Consider the following 21,565-nt stretch of genomic DNA (forward strand, 5'->3'; position numbering starts at 1 on the left):
CACTTTCAGACATATGTGCTGCCAGAGCACTTGGTTTCCATGGCAGCGGGAAATGGCTTGGGCACTGAATTTGTCTTTGGCCGTGGAGTTTTCAGCGCCTTGAGTGAGGAACTCCATGTTCGTTTTGTGTGGGTGCTGAAGCTGCTTGATTCCATCCCAATGGGCTCAATGGGCATGGGACCGGAAGTGAGCCAACAGGGTTTCCTAGATAGCTGCCAGGACAGCTGATGGTATGTGAAGTTCATGAGGCAGGTGGAGTTGTTTTGGCAGTGGAAGAGCTGTGCTGCTGCTTCGGGCAGTTGCCATTCACCAGCACATTCCCTTCCCTAGGTGTCATATCCACTTTCAGACATATGTACTGCCAGAGCACTTGGTTTCCATGGCAGCGGGAAATGGCTTGGGCACTGAACTTGTCTTTGGCCATGGAGTTTTGAGCGCCTTGAGTGAGGAGCTCCATGTTCGTTTTGTGTGGGTGCTGAAGCTGCTTGATTCCATCCCACTGGGCTAAATGGGCATGGGATCAGAAGTGAGCCAACTGTATTTTCTAGATAGCTGCCAGGACAGCTGATGGTATGTGAAGTTCATGAGGCAGGTGGGGTTGTTTTGGCAGTGGAAGAGCTGTGCTGCTGCTTCGGGCAGTTGCCATTCACCAGCGCACTCCCTTCCCTAGGTGTCATATCCACTTTCAGACATATGTGCTGCCAGAGCACTTGGTTTCCATGGCAGCGGAAAATGGCTTGGGCACTGAACTTGTCTTTGGCCGTGGAGTTTTGATCGCCTTGAGTGAGGAGCTCCATGTTCGTTTTGTGTGGGTGCTGAAGCTGCTTTATTCCATCCCACTGGGGTCAATGGGCATGGGACCGGAAGTGAGCTAACATGGTTTCCTAGATAGCTGCCAGGACAGCTGATGGTATGTGAAGTTCATGAGGCAGGTGGTGTTGTTTTGGCAGTGGAAGAGCTGTGCTGCTGCTTCAGGCAGTTGCCATTCACCAGCACATTCCCTTCCCTAGGTGTCATATCCACTTTCACACATATGTGCTGCCAGAGCACTTGGTTTCCATGGCAGCGGGAAATGGCTTGGGCACTGAACTTGTCTTTGGCTGTGGAGTTTTGAGCGCCTTGAGTGAGGAGCTCCATGTTCGTTTTGTGTGTGTGCTGAAGCTGCTTGATTCGATCCCACTGGGCTCAATGGGCATGGGACCAGAAGTGAGCCAACAGGGTTTCCTAGATAGCTGCCAGGACAGCTGATGGTATGTGAAGTTCATGAGGCAGGTGGGGTTGTTTTGGCAGTGGAAGAGTTGTGCTGCTGCTTCGGGCAGTTGCCATTCACCAGCACACTCCCTTCCCTAGGTGTCATATCCACTTTCAGACATATGTGCTGCCAGAGCACTTGGTTTCCGTGGCAGCGGGAAATGGCTTGGGCAATGAACTTGTCTTTGGCCGTGGAGTTTTGAGCGCCTTGAGTGAGGAGCTGCATGTTCGTTTTGTGTGGGTGCTCAAGCTGCTTGATTCCATCCCACTGGGCTCAATGGGCATGGGACCGGAAGTGAGCCAACAGGGTTTCCTAGATAGCTGCCAGGACAGCTGATGGTATGTGAAGTTCATGAGGCAGGTGGAGTTGTTTTGGTTATGGAAGAGCTGTGCTGCTGCTTCGGGCAGTTGCCATTCACCAGCACACTCCCTTCCCTAGGTGTCATATCCACTTTCAGACATATGTGCTGCCAGAGCACTTGGTTTCCATGGTAGCGGGAAATGGCTTGGGCACTGAACTTGTCTTTGGCCATGGAGTTTTTAGCGCCTTGAGTGAGGAGCTCCATGTTAGATTTGTGTGGGTGCTGAAGCTGCTTGATTCCATCCCACTGGGCTCAATGGGCATGGGACCGGAAGTGAGCCAACAGGGTTTCCTAGATAGCTGCCAGGACAGCTGATGGTATGTCAAGTTCATGAGGCAGGTGGGGTTGTTTTGTCAGTGGAAGAGCTGTGCTGCTGCTTCGGGCAGTTGCCATTCACCAGCACACTCCCTTCCCTAGGTGTCATATCCACTTTCAAACATATGTGCTGCATGAGCACTTGGTTTCCATGGCAGCGGGAAATGGCTTGGGCACTGAACATGTCTTTGGCTGTGGAGTTTTGAGCGCCTTGAGTGAGGAGCTCCATGTTCATTTTGTGTGGGTGCTGAAGCTGCTTGATTCCATCCCACTGGGGTCAAAGGGCATGGGACCGAAAGTGAGCCAACAGGGTTTCCTAGATAGCTGCCAGGACAGCTGATGGTATGTGAAGTTCATGAGGCAGGTGGGGTTGTTTTGGCAGTGGAAGAGCTGTGCTGCTGCTTCGGGCAGTTGCCATTCACCAGCACACTCCCTTCCCTAGGTGTCATATCCACTTTCAGACATATGTGCTGCCAGAGCACTTGGTTTCCGTGGCAGCGGGAAATGGCTTGGGCAATGAACTTGTCTTTGGCCGTGGAGTTTTGAGCGCCTTGAGTGAGGAGCTGCATGTTCGTTTTGTGTGGGTGCTCAAGCTGCTTGATTCCATCCCACTGGGCTCAATGGGCATGGGACCGGAAGTGAGCCAACAGGGTTTCCTAGATAGCTGCCAGGACAGCTGATGGTATGTGAAGTTCATGAGGCAGGTGGAGTTGTTTTGGTTATGGAAGAGCTGTGCTGCTGCTTCGGGCAGTTGCCATTCACCAGCACACTCCCTTCCCTAGGTGTCATATCCACTTTCAGACATATGTGCTGCCAGAGCACTTGGTTTCCATGGTAGCGGGAAATGGCTTGGGCACTGAACTTGTCTTTGGCCATGGAGTTTTGAGCGCCTTGAGTGAGGAGCTCCATGTTAGATTTGTGTGGGTGCTGAAGCTGCTTGATTCCATCCCACTGGGCTCAATGGGCATGGGACCGGAAGTGAGCCAACAGGGTTTCCTAGATAGCTGCCAGGACAGCTGATGGTATGTCAAGTTCATGAGGCAGGTGGGGTTGTTTTGTCAGTGGAAGAGCTGTGCTGCTGCTTCGGGCAGTTGCCATTCACCAGCATACTCCCTTCCCTAGGTGTCATATCCACTTTCAGACATATGTGCTGCATGAGCACTTGGTTTCCATGGCAGCGGGAAATGGCTTGGGCACTGAACATGTCTTTGGCTGTGGAGTTTTGAGCGCCTTGAGTGAGGAGCTCCATGTTCATTTTGTGTGGGTGCTGAAGCTGCTTGATTCCATCCCACTGGGCTCAAAGGGCATGGGACCGAAAGTGAGCCAACAGGGTTTCCTAGATAGCTGCCAGGACAGCTGATGGTATGTGAAGTTCATGAGGCAGGTGGGTTGTTTTGGCAGTGGAAGAGCTGTGCTGCTGCTTCGGGCAGTTGCCATTCACCAGTACACTCCCTTCCCTAGGTGTCATATCCACTTTCAGACATATGTGCTGCCAGAGCACTTGGTTTCCATGGCAGCGGGAAATGGCTTGGGCACTGAACTTGTCTTTGGCCATGGAGTTTTGAGCGCCTTGAGTGAGGAGCTCCATGTTCGTTTTGTGTGGGTGCTGAAGCTGTTTGATTCCATCCCACTGGGCTCAATGGGCATGGGACCGGAAGTGAGCCAACAGGGTTTCCTAGATAGCTGCCAGGACAGCTGATGGTATGTGAAGTTCATGAGGCAGGTGGAGTTTTTTTGGCACTGGAAGAGCTGTGCTGCTGCTTCGGGCAGTTGCCATTCACCAGCACATTCCCTTCCCTAGGTGTCATATCCACTTTCAGACATATGTGCTGCCAGAGCACTTGGTTTCCATGGCAGCGGGAAATGGCTTGGGCACTGAACTTGTCTTTGGCCATGGAGTTTTGAGCGCCTTGAGTGAGGAGCTCCATGTTCGTTTTGTGTGGGTGCTGAAGCTGCTTGATTCCATCCCACTGGGCTCAATGGGCATGGGACCGGAAGTGACCCAACAGGGTTTCCTAGATAGCTGCCAGGACAGCTGATGGTATGTGAAGTTCATGAGGCAGGTGGAGTTGTTTTTTGCACTGGAAGAGCTGTGCTGCTGCTTCGGGCAGTTGCCATTCACCAGCGCACTCCCTTCCCTAGGTGTCATATCCACTTTCAGACATATGTGCTGCCAGAGCACTTGGTTTCCATGGCAGCGGGAAATGGCTTGGGCACTGAAATTGTCTTTGGCCGTGGAGTTTTGAGCGCCTTAAGTGAGGAACTCCATGTTCGTTTTGTGTGGGTGCTGAAGCTGCTTGATTCCATCCCACTGGGCTCAATGGGCATGGGACCGGAAGTGAGCCCACAGGGTTTCCTAGATAGCTGCCAGGACAGCTGATGGTATGTGAAGTTCATGAGGCAAGTGGAGTTGTTTTGGCAGTGGAAGAGCTGTGCTGCTGCTTCGGGCAGTTGCCATTCACCAGCACACTCCCTTCCCTAGGTGTCATATCCACTTTCAGACATATGTGCTGCCAGAGCACTTGGTTTCCATGGCAGCGGGAAATGGCTTGGGCACTTAACATGTCTTTGGCCATGGAGTTTTGAGCGCCTTGAGTGAGGAGCTCCATGTTCGATTTGTGTGGGTGCTGAAGCTGCTTGATTCCATCCCACTGGGCTCAATTTGCATGGGACCGGAAGTGACCCAACAGGGTTTCCTAGATAGCTGCCAGGACAGCTGATGGTATGTGAAGTTCATGAGGCAGGTGGTGTTGTTTTGGCAGTGGAAGAGCTGTGGTGCTGCTTCGGGCAGTTGCCATTCACCAGCGCACTCCCTTCCCTAGGTGTCATATCCACTTTCAGACATATGTGCTGCCAGAGCACTTGGTTTCCATGGCAGCGGGAAATGGCTTGGGCACTGAACTTGTCTTTGGCCATGGAGTTTTGAGCGCCTTGAGTGAGGAGCTCCATGTTCGTTTTGTGTGGGTGCTGAAGCTGCTTGATTCCATCCCACTGGGCTCAATGGGCATGGGACTGGAAGTGAGCCAACAGGGTTTCCTAGATAGCTGCCAGGACAGCTGATGGTATGTGAAGTTCATGAGGCAGGTGGGGTTGTTTTGGCAGTGGAAGAGCTGTGCTGCTGCTTCGGGGACTTGCCTTTCACCAGCACACTCCCTTCCCTAGGTGTCATATTCACTTTCAGACATATGTGCTGCCAGAGCTCTTGGTTTCCATGGCAGCGGGAAATGGCTTGGGCACTGAACTTGTCTTTGGCCATGGAGTTTTGAGCGCCTTGAGTGAGGAGCTCCATGTGCGTTTTGTGTGGGTGCTGAAGCTGCTTGATTCCATCCCACTGGGCTCAATGGGCATGGGACCAGAAGTGACCCAACAGGGTTTCCTAGATAGCTGCCAGGACAGCTGATGGCATGTGAAGTTCATGAGGCAGGTGGAGTTGTTTTGGCAGTGGAAGAGCTGTGCTGCTGCTTCGGGCAGTTGCCATTCACCAGCACACTCCGTTCCCTAGGTGTCATATCCACTTTCAGACATATGTGCTGCCAGAGCACTTGGTTTCCATGGCAGCGGGAAATGGCTTGGGCACTGAACTTGTCTTTGGCTGTGGAGTTTTGAGCGCCTTGAGTGAGGAGCTCCTTGTTAGATTTGTGTGGGTGCTGAAGCTGCTTGATTCCATCCCACTGGGCTCAATGGGCATGGGACCGGAAGTGAGCCAAAAGGGTTTCCTAGATAGCTGCCAGGACAGCTGATGGTATGTGAAGTTCATGAGGTAGGTGGGGTTGTTTTGGCAGTGGAAGAGCTGTGCTGCTGCTTCGGGCAGTTGCCATTCACCAGCGCTCACCTTCCCTAGGTGTCATATCCACTTTCAGACATATGTGCTGCCAGAGCACTTGGTTTCCATGGCAGCGGAAAATGGCTTGGGCACTGAACTTGTCTTTGGCCATGGAGTTTTGAGCGCCTTGAGTGAGGAGCTGCATGTTCATTTTGTGTGGGTGCTGAAGCTGCTTGATTCCATCCCACTGGGCTCAATGGGCATGGGACCAGAAGTGAGCCAACAGGGTTTCCTAGATAGCTGCCAGGACAGTTGATGGTATGTGAAGTTCATGAGGCAGGTGGAGTTGTTTTGGCAGTGGAAGAGCTGTGCTGCTGCTTCGTGCAGTTGCCATTCACCACCACACTCCCTTCCCTAGGTGTCATATCCACTTTCAGACATATGTGCTGCCAGAGCACTTGGTTTCCATGGCAGCGGAAAATGGCTTGGGCACTGAACTTGTCTTTGGCCGTGGAGTTTTGATCGCCTTGAGTGAGGAGCTCCATGTTCGTTTTGTGTGGGTGCTGAAGCTGCTTTATTCCATCCCACTGGGCTCAATGGGCATGGGACCGGAAGTGAGCCAACAGGGTTTCCTAGATAGCTGCCAGGACAGCTGATGGTATGTGAAGTTCATGAGGCAGGTGGTGTTGTTTTGGCAGTGGAAGAGCTGTGCTGCTGCTTCAGGCAGTTGCCATTCACCAGCACATTCCCTTCCCTAGGTGTCATATCCACTTTCACACATATGTGCTGCCAGAGCACTTGGTTTCCATGGCAGCGGGAAATGGCTTGGGCACTGAACTTGTCTTTGGCCATGGAGTTTTTAGCGCCTTGAGTGAGGAGCTCCATGTTAGTTTTGTGTGAGTGCTGAAGCTGCTTGATTCCATCCCCCTGGGCTCAATGGGCATGGGACCGCAAGTGACACAACAGGGTTTCCTAGATAGCTGCCAGGACAGCTGATGGTATGTGAAGTTCATGAGGCAGGTGGGGTTGTTTTGGCAGTGGAAGAGTTGTGCTGCTGCTTCGGGCAGTTGCCATTCACCAGCACACTCCCTTCCCTAGGTGTCATATCCACTTTCAGACATATGTGCTGCCAGAGCACTTGGTTTCCATGGCAGCCGGAAATGGCTTGGGCAATGAACTTGTCTTTGGCCGTGGAGTTTTGAGCGCCTTGAGTGAGGAGCTCCATGTTCGTTTTGTGTGGGTGCTCAAGCTGCTTGATTCCATCCCACTGGGCTCAATGGGCATGGGACCGGAAGTGAGCCAATAGGGTTTCCTAGATAGCTGCCAGGACAGCTGATGCTATGTGAAGTTCATGAGGCAGGTGGAGTAGTTTCGGCAGTGGAAGAGCTGTGCTGCTGCTTCAGGCAGTTGCCATTCACCAGCACACTCCCTTCCCTAGGTGTCATATCCACTTTCAGACATATGTGCTGCCAGAGCACTTGGTTTCCATGGCAGCGGGAAATGGCTTGGGCACTGAACTTGTCTTTGGCCATGGAGTTTTTAGCGCCTTGAGTGAGGAGCTCCTTGTTAGATTTGTGTGGGTGCTGAAGCTGCTTGATTCCATCCCACTGGGCTCAATGGGCATGGGACCGGAAGTGACCCAACAGGGTTTCCTAGATAGCTGCCAGGACAGCTGATGGTATGTGAAGTTCATGAGGTAGGTGGGGTTGTTTTGGCAGTGGAAGAGCTGTGCTGCTGCTTCGGGCAGTTGCCATTCACCAGCGCACTCCCTTCCCTAGGTGTCATATCCACTTTCAGACATATGTGCTGCCAGAGCACTTGGTTTCCATGAGCGGAAAATGGCTTGGGCACTGAACTTGTCTTTGGCCATGGAGTTTTGAGCGCCTTGAGTGAGGAGCTGCATGTTCGTTTTGTGTGGGTGCTGAAGCTGCTTGATTCCATCCCACTGGGCTCAATGGGCATGGAGCCGGAAGTGAGCCAACAGGGTTTCCTAGATAGCTGCCAGGACAGCTGATGGTATGTGAAGTTCATGAGGCAGGTGGGGTTGTTTTGGCAGTGGAAGAGCTGTGCTGCTGGTTCGGGCAGTTGCCATTCACCAGCACACTCCCTTCCCTAGGTGTCATATCCACTTTCAGACATATGTGCTGCCAGAGCACTTGGTTTCCATGGCAGCGGGACATGGCTTGGGCACTGAACTTGTCTTTGGCCATGGAGTTTTGAGCGCCTTGAGTGAGGAGCTCCATGTTCGTTTTGTTTGGGTGCTGAAGCTGCTTGATTCCATCCCACTGGGCTCAATGGGCATGGGACCAGAAGTGACCCAACAGGGTTTCCTAGATAGCTGCCAGGACAGCTGATGGTATGTCAAGTTCATGAGGCAGGTGGAGTTGTTTTGGCAGTGGAAGAGCTGTGCTGCTGGTTCGGGCAGTTGCCATTCACCAGCACACTCCCTTCCCTAGGTGTCATATCCACTTTCAGACATATGTGCTGCCAGAGCACTTGGTTTCCATGGCAGCGGGAAATGGCTTGGGCACTGAACTTGTCTTTGGCCGTAGAGTTTTGTGCGTCTTGAGTGAGGAACTGTATGTTCCTTTTGTGTGGGTGCGCAAGCTGCTTGATTCCATCCCACTGGGCTCAATGGGCATGGGACCGAAAGTGAGCCAACAGGGTTTCCTAGATAGCTGCCAGGACAGCTGATGGTATGTGAAGTTCATGAGGCAGGTGGAGTTGTTTTGGCAGTGGAAGAGCTGTGCTCCTGCTTTTGGCAGTTGCCATTCACCAGCACACTCCCTTCCCTAGGTGTCATATCCACTTTCAGACATATGTGCTGCCAGAGCACTTGGTTTCCATGGCAGCGGAAAATGGCTTGGGCACTGAACTTGTCTTTGGCCATGGAGTTTTGAGCGCCTTGAGTGAGGAGCTCCATGTTCGTTTTGTGTGTGTGCTGAAGCTGCTTGATTCCATCCCACTGGGCTCAATGGGCATTGGACCAGAAGTGAGCCAACAGGGTTTTCTAGATAGCTGCCAGGACAGCTGATGGTATGTGAAGTTCATGAGGCAGGTGGAGTTGTTTTGGCAGTGGAAGAGCTGTGCTGCTGCTTCGGGCAGTTGCCATTCACCAGCACACTCCCTTCCCTAGGTGTCATATCCACTTTCAGACATATGTGCTGCCAGAGCACTTGGTTTCCATGGCAGCGGGAAATGGCTTGGGCACTGAACTTGTCTTTGGCTGTGGAGTTTTGAGCGCCTTGAGTGAGGAGCTCCATGTTCGTTTTGTGTGGGTGCTGAAGCTGCTTGATTCCATCCCACTGGGCTCAATGGGCATGGGACCGGAAGTGACCCAACAGGGTTTCCTAGATAGCTGCCTGGACAGCTGATGGTATGTGAAGTTCATGAGGCAGGTGGGGTTGTTTTGGCAGTTGAAAACCTGTGCTGCTGCTTCGGGCAGTTGCCAGTCACCAGCACATTCCCTTCCCTAGGTGTCATATCCACTTTCACACATATGTGCTGCCAGAGCACTTGGTTTCCATGGCAGCGGGAAATGGCTTGGGCACTGAACTTGTCTTTGGCCATGGAGTTTTGAGCGCCTTGAGTGAGGAGCTCCATGTTCGTTTTGTGTGGGTGCTGAAGCTGCTTGATTCCATCCCACTGGGCTCAATGGGCATGGGACCGGAAGTGAGCCAACAGGGTTTCCTAGATAGCTGCCAGGACAGCTGATGGTATGTGAAGTTCATGAGGCAGGTGGGGTTGTTTTGGCAGTGGAAGAGCTGTGCTGCTGCTTCGGGCAGTTGCCATTCACCAGCACACTCCCTCCCCTAGGTGTCATATCCACTTTCAGACATATGTGCTGCCAGAGCACTTGGTTTCCATGGCAGCGGGACATGGCTTGGGCACTGAACTTGTCTTTGGCCATGGAGTTTTGAGCGCCTTGAGTGAGGAGCTCCATGTTCGTTTTGTTTGGGTGCTGAAGCTGCTTGATTCCATCCCACTGGGCTCAATGGGCATGGGACCAGAAGTGAGCCAACAGGGTTTCCTAGATAGCTGCCAGGACAGCTGATGGTATGTGAAGTTCATGAGGCAGGTGGAGTTGTTTTGGCAGTGGAAGAACTGTGCTGCTGGTTCGGGCAGTTGCCATTCACCACCACACTCCCTTCACTAGGTGTCATATCCACTTTCAGACATATGTGCTGCCAGAGCACTTGGTTTCCATGGCAGCGGGAAATGGCTTGGGCACTGAACTTGTCTTTGTCCGTAGAGTTTTGTGCGTCTTGAGTGAGGAACTGTATGTTCCTTTTGTGTGGGTGCGCAAGCTGCTTGATTCCATCCCACTGGGCTCAATGGGCATGGGACCGAAAGTGAGCCAACAGGGTTTCCTAGATAGCTGCCAGGACAGCTGATGGTATGTGAAGTTCATGAGGCAGGTGGAGTTGTTTTGGCAGTGGAAGAGCTGTGCTCCTGCTTTTGGCAGTTGCCATTCACCAGCACACTCCCTTCCCTAGGTGTCATATCCACTTTCAGACATATGTGCTGCCAGAGCACTTGGTTTCCATGGCAGCGGGAAATGGCTTGGGCACTGAACTTGTCTTTGGCCGTGGAGTTTTGAGCGTCTTGAGTGAGGAGCTCCATGTTCGTTTTGTGTGGGTGCTGAAGCTGCTTGATTCCATCCCACTGGGCTCAATGGGCATGGGACCGGAAGTGACCCAACAGGGTTTCCTAGATAGCTGCCAGGACAGCTGATGGTATGTGAAGTTCATGAGGCAGGAGGACTTGTTTTGGCAGTGGAAAAGCTGTGCTGCTGCTTCGGGCAGTTGCCATTCACCAGCACACTCCCTTCCCTAGGTGTCATATCCACTTTCAGACAAATGTGCTGCCAGAGCTCTTGGTTTCCATGGCAGCGGGAAATGGCTTGGGCACTGAACTTGTCTTTGACCGTGGAGTTTTGAGCGCCTTGAGTGAGGAGCTCCATGTTCGTTTTGTGTGTGTGCTGAAGCTGCTTGATTCCATCCCACTGGGCTCAATGAGCATGGGACCAGAAGTGACCCAACAGGGTTTCCTAGATAGCTGCCAGGACAGCTGATGCTATGTGAAGTTCAGGAGGCAGGTGGAGTTGTTTTGGCAGTGGAAGAGCTGTGCTGCTGCTTCGGGCAGTTGCCACTCACCAGCACACTCCGTTCCCTAGGTGTCATATCCACTTTCAGACATATGTGCTGCCAGAGCACTTGGTTTCCATGGCAGCGGGAAATGGCTTGGGCACTGAACTTGTCTTTGGCTGTGAAGTTTTGAGCGCCTTGAGTGAGGAGCTCCATGTTCTTTTTGTGTGGGTGCTGAAGCTGCTTGATTCCATCCCACTGGGCTCAATGGGCATGGGAAGAGAAGTGACCCAACAGGGTTTCCTAGATAGCTGCCAGGACAGCTGATGGTATGTGAAGTTCATGAGGCAGGTGGTGTTGTTTTGGCAGTGGAAGAGCTGTGCTGCTGCTTCGGGCAGTTGCCATTCACCAGCACACTCCCTTCCCTAGGTGTCATATCCACTTTCAGATATATGTGCTGCCAGAGCACTTGGTTTCCATGGCAGCGGGAAATGGCTTGGGCACTGAACTTGTCTTTGGCCATGGAGTTTTGAGCGACTTGAGTGAGGAGCTCCATGTTCGTTTTGTTTGGGTGCTGAAGCTGCTTGATTCCATCCCACTGGGCTCAATGGGCATGGGACCAGAAGTGAGCCAACAGGGTTTCCTAGATAGCTGCCAGGACAGCTGATGGTATGTGAAGTTCATGAGGCAGGTGGAGTTGTTTTGGCAGTGGAAGAGCTGTGCTGCTGGTTCGGGCAGTTGCCATTCACCAGCACACTCCCTTCCCTAGGTGTCATATCCACTTTCAGACATATGTGCTGCCAGAGCACTTGGTTTCCATGGCAGCGGGAAATGGCTTGGGCACTGAACTTGTCTTTGGCCATGGAGTTTTGAGCGCCTTTAATGAGGAGCTCCATGTTAGATTTGTGTGGGTGCTCAAGCTGATTGATTCCATCCCCCTGGGCTCAATGGGCTTGGACCCGAAGTGAGCCAACAGGGTTTCCTAGATAGCTGCCAGGACAGCTGATGGTATGTGAAGTTCATGAGGCAGGTGGAGTTGTTTTGGCACTGGAAGAGCTGTGCTGCTGCTTCGGGCAGTTGCCATTCACCAGCACACTCCCTTCCCTAGGTGTCATATCCACTTTCAGACATATGTGCTGCCAGAGCACTTGGTTTCCATGGCAGTGGGAAATGGCTTGGGCACTGAACTTGTCTTTGGCTGTGGAGTTTTGAGCGCCTTGAGTGAGGAGCTCCATGTTAGTTTTGTGTGGTTGCTCAAGCTGCTTGATTCCATCCCACTGGGCTCAATGGGCATGTTACCAGAAGTGACCCAACAGGGTTTCCTAGATAGCTGCCAGGACAGCTGATGGTATGTGAAGTTCATGAGGCAGGTGGTGTTGTTTTGGCAGTGGAAGAGCTGTGCTGCTGCTTCGGGCAGTTGCCATTCACCAGCACATTCCCTTCCCTAGGTGTCATATCCACTTTCAGACATATGTGCTGCCAGAGCACTTGGTTTCCATGGCAGCGGGAAATGGCTTGGGCACTGAACTTGTCTTTGGCCATGGAGTTTTGAGCGTCTTGAGTGAGGAGCTCCATGTTAGATTTGTGTGGGTGCTGAAGCTGTTTGATTCCATCGAACTGGGCTCAATGGGCATAGGACCCGAAGTGACCCAACAGGGTTTCCTTGATAGCTGCCAGGAGAGCTGATGGTATGTGAAGTTCATGAGGCAGGTGGAGATGTTTTGGCAGTGGAAGAGCTGTGCTGCTTCGGGCAGTTGCCATTCACCAGCACACTCCCTTCCCTAGGTGTCATATCCACTTTCAGACATATGTGCTGCCAGAGCACTTGGTTTCCATGGCAGCGGGAAATGGCTTGGGCACTGAACTTGTCTTTGTCCGTAGATTTTTTGCGTCTTGAGTGAGGAACTGTATGTTCGTTTTGTGTGGGTGCTGAAGCTGCTTGATTCCATCCCACTGGGCTCAATGGGCATGGGAAGAGAAGTGACCCAACAGGGTTTCCTAGATAGCTGCCAGGACAGCTGATGGTATGTGATGTTCATGAGGCAGGTGGAGTTGTTTTGGCAGTGGAAGAGCTGTGCTGCTGCTTCGGGCAGTTGCCATTCACCAGCACACTCCCTTCCCTAGGTGTCATATCCACTTTCAGACATATGTGCTGCCAGAGCACTTGGTTTCCATGGCAGCGGGAAATGGCTTGGGCACTGAACTTGTCTTTGGCCATGGAGTTTTTAGTGCCTTGAGTGAGGAGCTCCATGTTCGTTTTGTGTGGGTGCTGAAGCCTCTTGATTCAATCCCACTGGGCTCAATGGGCATGGGACCGGAAGTGACCCAACAGGGTTTCCTAGATAACTCCCCGGATAGTTGATGGGATTTGAAGTTCATGTGGCAGGTGGGGTTGTTTTGGCAGTGGAAGAGCTGTGCTGCTGCTTCGGGGACTTGCCATTCACCAGCACACTCCGTTCCCTAGGTGTCATATCCACTTTCAGACATATGTGCTGCCAGAGCACTTGGTTTCCATGGCAGCCGGAAATGGCTTGGGCACTGAACTTGTCTTTGGCCATGGAGTTTTGAGCGCCTTGAGTGAGGAGCTCCATTTTAGATTTCTGTGTGTGCTCAAGCTGCTTGATTCCATCCCACTGGGCTCAATGGGCATGGGACCGGAAGTGACCCAACAGGGTTTCCTAGATAGCTGCCAGGACAGCTGATGGTATGTGAAGTTCATGAGGCAGGTGGGGTTGTTTTGGCAGTGGAAGAGCTATGCTGCTGCTTCGGGCAGTTGCCATTCACCACCACACTCCCTTCCCTAGGTGTCATATCCACTTTCAGACATATGTGCTGCCAGAGCACTTGGTTTCCATGGCAGCCGGAAATGGCATGGGCACTGAACTTGTCTTTGGCCATGGAGTTTTGAGCGCCTTGAGTGAGGAGCTCCATGTTAGATTTGTGTGTGTGCTGAAGCTGCTTGATTCCATCCCACTGGGCTCAATGGGCATGGGACCGGAAGTGAGCCAACAGGGTTTCCTAGATAGCTGCCAGGACAGCTGATGGTATGTGAAGTTCATGAGGCAGGTGGAGCTGTTTTGGCAGTGGAAGAGCTGTGCTGCTGCTTCGGGCAGTTGCCATTCACCAGCACACTCCCTTCCCTAGGTGTCATATCCACTTTCAGACATATGTGCTGCCAGAGCACTTGGTTTCCATGGCAGCGGGAAATGGCTTGGGCACTGAACTTGTCTTTGGCTGTGGAGTTTTGAGCGCCTTGAGTGAGGAGCTCCATGTTCGTTTTGTGTGGGTGCTGAAGCTGCTTGATTCCATCCCACTGGGCTCAATGGGCATGGGACCGGAAGTGACCCAACAGGGTTTCCTAGATAACTCCCCGGATAGCTGATGGGATTTGAAGTTCATGAGGCAGGTGGGGTTGTTTTGGCAGTGGAAGAGCTGTGCTGCTGCTTCGGGGACTTGCCATTCACCAGCACACCCCGTTCCCTAGGTGTCATATCCACTTTCAGACATATGTGCTGCCAGAGCACTTGGTTTCCATGGCAGCCGGAAATGGCATGGGCACTGAACTTGTCTTTGGCCATGGAGTTTTGAGAGCCTTGAGTGAGGAGCTCCATTTTAGATTTCTGTGTGTGCTCAAGCTGCTTGATTCCATCCCACTGGGCTCAATGGGCATGGGACCGGAAGTGACCCAACAGGGTTTCCTAGATAGCTGCCAGGACAGCTGATGGTATGTGAAGTTCATGAGGCAGGTGGGGTTGTTTTGGCAGTGGAAGAGCTATGCTGCTGCTTCGGGCAGTTGCCATTCACCACCACACTCCCTTCCCTAGGTGTCATATCCACTTTCAGACATATGTGCTGCCAGAGCACTTGGTTTCCATGGCAGCGGGAAATGGCTTGGGCACTGAACTTGTCTTTGGCCGTGGAGTTTTGAGCGCCTTGAGTGAGGAGCTCCATGTTAGATTTGTGTGGGTGCTGAAGCTGCTTGATTCCATCCCACTGGGCTCAATGGGCATGGGACCGGAAGTGACCCAACAGGGTTTCCTAGATAGCTGCCAGGACAGCTGATGGTATGTGAAGTTCATGAGGCAGGTGGAGTTGTTTTGGCAGTGGAAGAGCTGTGCTGCTGGTTCGGGCAGTTGCCATTCACCAACACACTCCCTTCCCTAGGTGTCATATCCACTTTCAGACATATGTGCTGCCAGAGCTCTTTGTTTCCATGGCAGCGGGAAATGGCTTGGGGAATGAACTTGTCTTTGACCGTGGAGAAATTAGCGCCTTGAGTGAAGAGCTCCATGTTAAATTTGAGTGGGTGCTGAAGCTTCTTGATTCCATCCCACTGGGCTCAATGGACATTGGACCGGAAGTGACCCAACAGGGTTTCCTAGATAGCTGCCAGGACAGCTGATGGTATGAGAAGCTTATTAGGCAGGTGGAGTTGTTTTGGCAGTGGAAGAGCTGTGCTGCTGCTTCGAGCAGTTGCCATTCACCACCACACTCCCTTCCCTAGGTGTCATATCCACTTTCAGACATATGTGCTGCCAGAGCACTTGGTTTCCATGGCAGCCGGAAATGGCTTGGACACTGAACTTGTCTTTGGCCGTGCAGTTTTGTCGGCCTTGAGTGAGGAGCTCCATGTTCGTTTTGTGTGGGTGCTGAAGCTGCTTGATTCCATCCCACTGGGCTCAATGGGCATGGGACCGGAAGTGACCCAACATGGTTTCCTAGATAGCTGCCAGGACAGCTGATGGTATGTGAAGTTCATGAGGCAGGTGGAGTTGTTTTGGCACTGGAAGAGCTGTGCTGCTGCTTCGGGCACTTGCCATTCACCAGCACACTCCCTTCCCTAGGTGTCATATCCACTTTCAGACATATGTGCTGCCAGAGCACTTGGTTTCCATGGCAGCGGGAAATGGCTTGGGCACTGAACTTGAAATTGGCTGTGAAGTTATGAGCGCCTTGAGTGAGGAGCTCCATGTTAGATTTGTGTTGGTGCTGATGCTGCTTCATCCCATCCCACTGAACTCAATGGGCATGGGACCGGAAGTGACTCAACAGGGTTTCCTAGATAGCTGCCAGGACAGCTGATGGTATGTGAAGTTCATGAGGCAGGTGTAGTTGTTTTGGCAGTGGAAGAGCTGTGCTGCTGGTTCGGGCAGTTGCCATTCACCAGCACACTCCCTTCCCTAGGTGTCATATCCACTTTCAGACATATGTGCTGCCAGAGCACTTGGTTTCCATGGCAGCCGGAAATGGCTTGGGCACTGAACTTGAGTTTGTCTGTGAAGTTTTGAGCGCCTTGAGTGAGGAGCTCCATGTTTGATTTGTGTGGGTGCTGAAGCTGCTTGATTCCATCCCCCTGGGCTCAATGGGCATGGGACCGGAAGTGACCCAACAGGGTTTCCTAGATAGCTGCCAGGACAGCTGATGGTATGTGAAGTTCATGAGGCAGGTGGAGTTGTTTTGGCAGTGGAAGAGCTGTGCTGCTGCTTCGGGCAGTTGCCATTCACCAGCACACTCCCTTCCCTAGGTGTCATATCCACTTTCAGACATATGTGCTGCCAGAGCACTTGGTTTCCATGGCAGCGGGAAATGGCTTGGGCACTGAACTTGTCTTTGGCCATGGAGTTTTGAGCGCCTTGAGTGAGGAGCTCCATGTTCGTTTTGTGTGGGTGCTGATGCTGCTTCATTCCATCCCACTGGGCTCAATGGGCATGGGACCGGAAGTGAACCAACAGGGTTTCCTAGATAGCTGCCAGGACAGCTGATGGTATGTGAAGTTCATGAGGCAGGTGGAGTTGTTTTGGCAGTGGAAGAGCTGTGCTGCTGCTTCGGGCAGTTGCCATTCACCACCAGACTCCGTTCCCTAGGTGTCATATCCACTTTCAGACATATGTGCTGCCAGAGCGCTTGTTTTCCATGGCAGCGGAAATGGCTTGGGCACTGAACTTGTCTTTGGCTGTGAAGTTTTGAGTGCCTTGAGTGAAGAGCTCCATGTTAGATTTGAGTGGGTGCTGAAGCTTCTTGATTCCATCCCTCTGGGCTCAATGGACATGGGACCGGAAGTGACCCAACAGGGTTTCCTAGATAGCTGCCAGGACAGCTGATGGTATGTGAAGTTCATGAGGCAGGTGGAGTTGTTTTGGCAGTGGAAGAGCTGTGCTGCTGCTTCGGGCAGTTGCCATTGACCAGCACACTCCCTTCCCTAGGTGTCATATCCACTTTCAGACATATGTGCTGCCAGAGCACTTGGTTTCCATGGCAGCGGAAATGACTTGGGCACTGAACTTGTCTTTGGCCATGGAGTTTTGAGCGACTTGAGTGAGGAGCTCCATGTTCGTTTTGTTTGGGTGCTGAAGCTGCTTGATTCCATCCCACTGGGCTCAATGGGCATGGGACCGGAAGTGACCCAACAGGGTTTCCTAGATAGCTGCCAGGACCGCTGATGGTATGTGAAGTGCATGAGGCAGGTGGAGTTGTTTTGGCATGGAAGAGCTGTGCTGCTGCTTCTGGCAGTTGCCATTCACCAGCACACTCCCTTCCCTAGGTGTCATATCCACTTTCAGACATATGTGCTGCCAGAGCACTTGAGTTTTCATGACAGCGGGAAATGGCTTGGGCACTGAACTTGTCTTTGGCCATGGAGTTTTAAGCGCCTTGAGTGAGGAGCTCCATGTTCGTTTTGTGTGGGTGCTGAAGCTGCTTGATTCCATCCCACTGGGCTCAATGGGCATGGGACCGGAAGTGACCCAACAGGGTTTCCTAGATAGCTACCAGGACAGCTGATGGTATGTGAAGTTCAAGAGGCAGGTGGAGTTGTTTTGGCAGTGGAAGAGCTGTGCTGCTGCTTCGGGCAGTTGCCATTGACCACCACACTCCCTTCCCTAGGTGTCATATCCACTTTCAGACATATGTACTGCTAGAGCACTTGATTTCTATGGCAGTGGGAAATGGCTTGGGCACTGAACTTGAGATTGGCTGTGAAGTTATGAGCGTCTTGAGTGAGGAGCTCCATGTTCGTTTTGTGTGGGTGCTGAAGCTGCTTCATTCCATCCCACGGGCTCAAAGGGCATGAGACCGGAAGTGACCCAACAGGGTTTCCTAGATAGCTGCCAGGACAGCTGATGGTATGTGAAGTTCATGAGGCAGGTGGAGTTGTTTTGGCAGTGGAAGAGCTGTGCTGCTGCTTCGGGCAGTTGCCATTCACCACCACACTCCCTTCCCTAGGTGTCATATCCACTTTCACACATATGTGCTGCCAGAGCACTTGCTTTCCATGGCAGCGGAAATGGCTTGGGCACTGAACTTGTCTTTGACCATGGAGTTTTGCGCGCCTTGAGTGAGGAGCTCCATGTTCGTTTTGTGTGGGTGCTGAAGCTGCTTGATTCCATCCCACTGGGCTCAATGGGCATGGGACCGGAAGTGACCCAACAGGGTTTCCTAGATAGCTGCCAGGACAGCTGATGGTATGTGAAGTGCATGAGGCAGGTGGAGTTGTTTTGGCAGTGGAAGAGCTGTGCTGCTGCTTAGGGCAGTTGCCATTCACCAGCACACTCCCTTCCCTAGGAGTCATATCCACTTTCAGACATATGTGCTGCCAGAGCACTTGGTTTCCATGGCAGCGGGAAATGGCTTGGGCACTGAACTTGTCTTTGGCCGTGGAGGTTTGAGCGCCTTGAGTGAGGAGCTCCATGTTCGTTTTGTGTGGGTGCTCAAGCTGCTTGATTCCATCCCACTGGACTCAATGGGCATGGGACCGGAAGTGACCCAACAGGGTTTCTTAGATAGCTGCCAGGACAGCTGTTGGTATGTGAAGTTCATGAGGCAGGTGGAGTTGTTTTGGCAGTGGAAGAGCTGTGCTGCTGCTTCAGGCAGTTGCCATTCACCAGCACACTCCCTTCCCTAGGTGTCATATCCACTTTCAGATATATGTGCTGCCAGAGCACTTGGTTTCCATGGCAGCGGGAAATGGCTTGGGCACTGAACTTGTCTTCCGCCATGGAATTTTGAGCGCCTTGAATGAGGAGCTCCATGTTCGTTTTGTGTGGGTGCTGAAGCTGCTTGATTCCATCCCACTGGGCTCAATGGGCATGGGACCGGAAGTGACCCAACAGGGTTTCCTAGATAGCTGCCAGGACAGCTGATGGTATGTGAAGTTCATGAGGCAGGTGGAGTTGTTTCGGCAGTGGAAGAGCTGTGCTGCTGCTTCGGGCAGTTGCCATTCACCACCGCACTCCCTTCCCTAGGTGTCATATCCACTTTCAGACATATGTGCTGCCAGAGCACTTGGTTTCCATGGCAGCGGGAAATGGCTTGGGCACTGAACTTGTCTTTGGCTGTGGAGTTTTGAGCGCCTTGAGTGAGGAGCTCCATGTTCGTTTTGTGTGGGTGCTGAAGCTGCTTGATTCCATCCCACTGGGCTCAAAGGGCATGGGACCGGAAGTGACCCAACAGGGTTTCCTAGATAGCTGCCAGGACAGCTGATGGTATGTGAAGTTTATGAGGCAGGTGGAGTTGTTTTGGCAGTGGAAGAGCTGTGCTGCTGCTTCGGGCAGTTGCCATTCACCAGCACACTCCCTTCCCTAGGTGTCATATCCACTTTCAGACATATGTGCTGCCAGAGCACTTGGTTTCCACGGCAGACGGAAATGGCTTGGGCACTGAACTTGTCTTTGGCCATAGAATTGTGAGCGTCTTGACTGAGGAGCTCCATGTTCGTTTTGTGTGGGTGCTGAAGCTGCTTGATTCCATCCCACTGGGCTCAATGGGCATGGGACCGGAAGTGACCCAACAGGGTTTCCTAGATAGCTGCCAGGACAGCTGATGGTATGTGAAGTTCATGAGGCAGGTGGAGTTGTTTTGGCAGTGGAAGAGCTGTGCTGCTGCTACGGGCAGTTGCCATTCACCAGCACACTCCCTTCCCTAGGTGTCATATCCACTTTCAGACATATGTGCTGCCAGAGCACTTGGTTTCCATGGTAGCGGGAAATGGCTTGGGCACTGAACTTGTCTTTGGCCGTGGAGTTTTGAGCGCCTTGAGTGAGGAGCTCCGTGTTCGTTTTGTGTGGGTGCTGAAGCTGCTTGATTCCATCCCACTGGGCTCAATGGGCATGGGACCGCAAGTGACCCAACAGGGTTTCCTAGATAGCTGCCAGGACAGCTGATGGTATGTGAAGTTCATGATACAGGTAGAGTTGTTTTGGCATGGAAGAGCTGTGCTGCTGCTTTATGCAGTTGCCATTCACCAACACACTCCCTTCCCTAGGTGTCATATCCACTTTCACACATATGTGCTGCCAGAGCACTTGGTTTCCATGGCAGCGGGAAATGGCGTGGGCACTGAACTTGTCTTCGGCCCGTGGAGTTTTGAGCACCTTGAGTGAGGAGCTCCATGTTCGTTTTGTGTGGGTGCTGAAGCTGCTTGATTCCATCCCACTGGGCTCAATGGGCATGGGACCGGAAGTGACCCAACAGGGTTTCCTAGATAGCTGCCAGGACAGCTGATGGTATATGAAGTTCATGAGGCAGGTGGAGTTATTTTGGCAGTGGAAGAGCTGTGCTGCTGCTTCGGGCAGTTGCCATTCACCACCACACTCCCTTCCCTAGGTGTCATATCCACTTTCAGACATATGTGCTGCCAGAGCACTTGGTTTCCATGGCAGCGGGAAATGGCTTGGGCACTGAACTTGTCTTTGGCTGTGGAGTTTTGAGCGCCTTGAGTGAGGAGCTCCATGTTCGTTTTGTGTGGGTGCTGAAGCTGCTTGATTCCATCCCACTGGGCTCAATGGGCATGGGACTGGAAGTGACCCAACAGGGTTTCCTAGATAGCTGCCAGGACAGCTTATGGTATGTGAAGTTCATGAGGCAGGTGGAGTTGTTTTGGCACTGGAAGAGCTGTGCTGCTGCTTCGGGCAGTTGCCATTCACCACCACACTCCCTTCCCTAGGTGTCATATCCACTTTCACACATATGTGCTGCCAGAGCACTTGGTTTCCATGGCAGCGGGAAATGGCTTGGGCACTGAACTTGTCTTTGGCTGTGGAGTTTTGAGCGCCTTGAGTGAGGAGCTCCATGTTCGTTTTGTGTGGGTGCTGAAGCTGCTTGATTCCATCCCACTGGGTTCAATGGGCATGGGACCGGAAGTGACCCAACAGGGTTTCTTAGATAGCTGCCAGGACAGCTGATGGTATGTGAAGTTCATGAGGCAGGTGGAGTTGTTTTGGCAGTGGAAGAGCTGTGCTGCTGCTTCAGGCAGTTGCCATTCACCACCAGACTCCGTTCCCTAGGTGTCATATCCACTTTCACACATATGTGCTGCCAGAGCACTTGGTTTCCATGGCAGCGGGAAATGGCTTGGGCACTGAACTTGTCTTCCGCCATGGAATTTTGAGCGCCTTGAATGAGGAGCTCCATGTTCGTTTTGTGTGGGTTCTGAAGCTGCTTGATTCCATCCCACTGGGCTCAATGGGCATGGGACCGCAAGTGACCCAACAGGGTTTCCTAGATAGCTGCCAGGACAGCTGATGGTATGTGAAGTTCATGAGGCAGGTGGAGTTGTTTTGGCACTGGAAGAGCTGTGCTGCTGCTTCGGGCAGTTGCCATTCACCACCACACTCCCTTCCCTAGGTGTCATATCCACTTTCAGACATATGTGCTGCCAGAGCACTTGGTTTCCATGGCAGCGGGAAATGGCTTGGGCACTGAACTTGTCTTTGGCTGTGGAGTTTTGAGCGCCTTGAGTGAGGAGCTCCATGTTCGTTTTGTGTGGGTGCTGAAGCTGCTTGATTCCATCC

The sequence above is a fragment of the Ochotona princeps genome, chromosome 1, assembly GCF_030435755.1.
Source record: "Ochotona princeps isolate mOchPri1 chromosome 1, mOchPri1.hap1, whole genome shotgun sequence".
NCBI classification, from domain to species: Eukaryota; Metazoa; Chordata; class Mammalia; order Lagomorpha; family Ochotonidae; genus Ochotona; species Ochotona princeps.